Source organism: Zingiber officinale, chromosome 3A (assembly GCF_018446385.1).
Source record: "Zingiber officinale cultivar Zhangliang chromosome 3A, Zo_v1.1, whole genome shotgun sequence".
NCBI lineage: Eukaryota > Viridiplantae > Streptophyta > Magnoliopsida > Zingiberales > Zingiberaceae > Zingiber > Zingiber officinale.
In genome coordinates, this window is record NC_055990.1 from 89,722,984 (window position 1) to 89,727,561 (window position 4,578).

Here is a 4,578-nt window from a genome sequence, read left to right on the forward strand (position 1 = left end):
AATTAAGCCTATAGTACAGATTTTAATTAAGCTTATAGTGCAGATTTTTATGTAGAGCTTATATTGTAGATTTTAATTAAGCGCTTATAGTGTAGATTTTTAATTAAGCTTATAATACAGATTTTAATTAAGCTTATAGTGCAGATTTTTATGTAGGCTTATAGTGCAGATTTTAATTAAACTTATAGTGCAGATTTTATGTTTGCATAGTATGCAGAAATAGTGTAGCATAGAATGCAGAATCTTGATTAGAATTGTGAGATCTTGGAAAATTTAATTAATAGGGTAATTTGGAAAATAGCCTTATAGAATTTTTTCGGAATTTTTAGAAATTTTCTGGAAATTCTTCGGAGCTCGTAAGACGGGTTTTGAGGGGATCAATTTCAGGTTCGGATTTAAGCCTGTTTGGGATACTCGTTTAATTAAGGAAATGTTTTATTTATAAAACCTTTTCCCTTTTATTTTCTTTCCCCAAACGGCGTTTGAGCATTTCCCTGAACCCGAGCCTTCTCCCCTCTCTGCCCCGATCCCCTTTGCTCACGCTGCCTCTCTCTCTCGCGGACGAATCGGATGCGACGGGAGCGGAGCTTCTCCTTTGGCGATCATCTTCGTTCGCCGGAGCTTGCTGGAGCACGGCGGAGCCTAGATCTTCTTCGGCCGAGGGTTCTGTTCGGTGAGTTCTACGGCTGAGCGACGCCGACGAGGTGGCTAGGGCACGACAGGTGCGCGATCTGTGTCATCCCTAGCCTATCAACCCTTCGTTCTATCTCCAAGAGCTGCTCACAGAGCAATCAGCGTCCTCTCAGCCGGATCGGGTTGTGCGACATCGTCCGGAGGTGATCGATAGAGGTAAGAGTTGTCGGGAATTTCATAGATTCAAGGTTGCTGTTCGATTGGGTTATGTTCCTCATTGATTCTTCTGTTCTGGTTAGGGAAAGGTATCGGATCAATTGTGCTGGATTTTTCTTGATTAGATCTTGGATCTCTTCCTTGTTGCTAACTGAGGTCCCGGTTGAAGGTGAGTTCTATTTGGAATTAGGTGTTGCTTGATCAGAGATCATCATTTCATGTTGATATGTGATCTTTGTTTTGATTCCTTCTTGATCCTATTGATTCCAGTGAGGGGAGGTGAGGTTCCATTATTGCTGTGGAATTGTGTTTGGTTCCGGCAGTAACAATCACCTCAATCCAGCATCAACAGTAGGTTCGATCTGCTCTGTTCTATTTGTGAACTTTCTGATTTCGGCAGTAAACCATCCAGCAACAACAACAACTGGATTTGAGGTAAGGAATAGGATAATTGATCTTGTTGTAGATCATGTTTCGGAGTTGAATGCTAGATGATCTTGTTCTAGATTGGAATTAGGGTTTTACTTAGTGGTTTATGTGGAGGGATTTTGATACATGATTAGTGTGATTAGATTTAATTGTTTAGAATTAGTCTAATGGAATGATTAGGGTTAAGGTAATTAACCCTAGTCTACTGTTGGATTTCTAATCTAATGAGAGATTAGGGATTAGATAACTAATCCTAATTGACCGTTAGATTTAATTAGATAGGATAAGGTTGTGTGATTAGGGTTTTACCCTAATTTAGTTTTAGGGATTTTATTTAGCTATTCATTTGATTTAGCTAAATAAAATATATATGTTGTTTGACGCAGGAGTCTGATTTGAGACAGGTGTCTCGACGTTGACTTCGGATTTGGATTGTACCTTCTATTTGAGGCAGGTACCCTTTGACTTATCTTTTGATACTGTCTTATGATATGTATAGTTTATATATAGTTACTAGTGATAGGTGGTAGATTTATTTCTTCCCTGGTCTTAGCTTAGTTGATACCTATCACATGCTTCTACTGTTAGATGCTTTACATTAGTCTGGTTTACTTTATCTTTTACCATGTGTATATGTGTTCGTGGTTATGATTACTTATAGTGCTTATCTACCCATGATTAGATGCTGGAGATATTTGTTATATATGGTTGGATTCATGTTGTTTATATCTCTGTTATATATCTGCGTTTACCTTTTTGGCACCTACGTATATGGAGGGGGATACGTTCAGGTATGACATTCTGTAGCCGCACGCACCATACCGCATGATTGCATGCTGGGCGATGGACGACTCCATTATTGTTGAGCTCGTCGGGTGGCTACATGAGGGCCTGCACACAGCGTGACCACTGCATGGGTAGTGGCACAACACTCAGGGTGTGTCTGGCAGGTTGCTCGGTGGTGCACCACCGGGGTGCTCATGGGTAACACGATACAGCGGGGTTGCAGCCAGGGTCCCTCCCCGTCATTGTGTACCGGGAGATGAGAGCATTGCGCTCCCTCACTATGTTTGAGGTAGGAGGATAGGTGTACTCCGACAGTATCCCGTCCACTCGGCCACTCTTCAGGGGTAGTGACGGCAGAGTGCACAGTGTCACAGCCCTACCCACTCGGTTTCACCATCGCGTGTGAGATGGCTGACTGGCGTCAGGGGTGACCATGTCATATTGCATCATGTGCACAGATTGCATTTATTGTGATTGTCGTATATTGGATGATGCACTTGGGTGACTGCATATGATTGACATGCATACAGGATATATGCTTATTTGCTATGACTATCTTTATCTGTGTATGTCCACAGTCATTTGCCCAAGCCTCGTAGGTGAGTACAGTTTATTTCAGTATTGCATTTCTTATTATTCTTGCAGTAGACTGTATTACATGTCTATTATACTGTTATTAGACTATACCTGTTATATTGTTAGGAGACTGTACTGTAGGTCCTATGATTTAGGAGATTGTACCTTAGGATATTACTGGTAGTTATATGTTGCTGTACATATCTATTGGATTACCTGCTGAGTTCTTTGAACTCACCCCGTTGTTACTATTTTTCAGGTTGAGGTCGTCGGGAGATATTCCAGTCGCTAGCCCCATTATCGCGAGGATTTTCTTTGTCGGATTATATTTTGCTTTTGCATCTTATATACTTGTATTGTGGGTTAGTATTGTGGACTTTACATTGAACATTCGGGTTTGCTACCTTTGTTTTCCGCTGCGGTTGTATTTTCCTTACTTCGTGGATTTGTTTTCTTCGTTGTAGTGGAGTAGGCTGTTTACATATATCTTCGAGGTTCTATATCGTCTTTCCTTATTAAACTGCGTGGATTGATCATATATTATATCTGTGTAGGAATGTTGATATAAACTGCGTGGGTTGCTTTACTATTTGTCTGTATTATTCCGGCCGTGTGTGGCCGAGGTATAGAGATATATGTATACTGAGCTTCATATTGTCCGCCGTACAGGGGAGATGCTGTCGAAATTTCTTCGGACAGGGACTACCTGGGGCATGACAATATTTTTGGTATCAGAGCCAGGTTCCGATTCGGATTTTTGTGTTCCGGAGTTTGTGAGCGTATCTGGATATTTTCGGATTGTACGGATTTCCGTTGATTTTCTCGTTTCGGAATTCCGAGGCATTTTGACGAGGTTTTATTGGATCTATTTGGGGGCTATGCAGCGACAGGATATCTCCAGACGGCAAATAGGTAATTTAGGTAATTTTTCAGCTCTTATACTTGTAGTGATATCTGGGTAACATTTTCTTTACAGATATGCCACCTACACATGTACCGGCACCGAGACGTGGGCGGCCACGTAAGAGGCCGTTAGATTCTCCTGAGACAGAGTCTTCAGAGAGGTCTGTTAGGGTTGAGCCTGTCCGTCAGGGGCAGACTCCTCAGGTCATTGTGGGTACGGGTGCTTATCAGACCCCGATAGCTCCGACTTCCGAGGTACCTACCTCGACTGTACCACCAGTGGTACCACCGTCGGCATATTCAGCACCTCCCCCAGCAGTAGTACCCGCAGTATACTCGGCAGCCCCTCTAGCCGTGCCTGGTTACTACATACTCGGTACCTGCACCAGCAGTACCCATTCCAGGTTATACGACAACACCAGTGGTACCTCTTCCGGCCTATCCCTCAGTGCCACCCATAGGATCAGCTCCAGTGGCTCTACCTAGTTCCGCAGCGATCCCTACCGGTATAGTTGCGGCACGAGCACGGATCCCAGCCTTAGCCGAGTCGATGAAGAGTCGATTCACATTATTCCGCGGGGAGACTGATCCGAGCATAGCTCAGTCTTGGATTGAGACTATGGAGCGGACATTCTTATACATGGCCTGCTCCGAGTGGGAGAAGGCCGAGCTAGCTGCTTACCACCTGCAAGATGGGGCAGAGATCTGGTGGGACACACAGCGGTCCATCATAGGCGATCAGCATATTACCTGGGCGAGATTTAGGGAGGCATTCGAGAGTCAGTATTTCCCCCGAGCATATCAGATGACTCTTCGGCAGGATTTTCTGAGTCTTCGACAGAATAACTGCTCAGTGCCGAATTTAATCGGTTGGCCAGATTCTGTCCTGAGTTAGTTGCCGATGATAGATCTCGTATGCTTCAGTTTGTCCAGGGATTGGACGGGCATCTTCAGCTGAAGATTTCTGGTTCTGGTACTGCATCATACACCGAGACACTGGATAGAGCTCTCATGATTGAGTCTACTCATCGGAGA

The 4,578-nt window shown here is 43.8% G+C and overlaps 1 long non-coding RNA gene across 1 annotated transcript; it reads left to right on the forward strand.

The window, feature by feature from the left end:
- The first annotated feature begins 797 nt into the window (after positions 1 to 797).
- Positions 798 to 1,325, forward strand: LOC122052028. The gene is made up of 3 exons (XR_006131691.1): positions 798 to 849; positions 933 to 1,018; positions 1,120 to 1,325. It is a non-coding gene; the product is annotated as an uncharacterized LOC122052028 (long non-coding RNA).
- Positions 1,326 to 4,578: the final 3,253 nt, after the last annotated feature.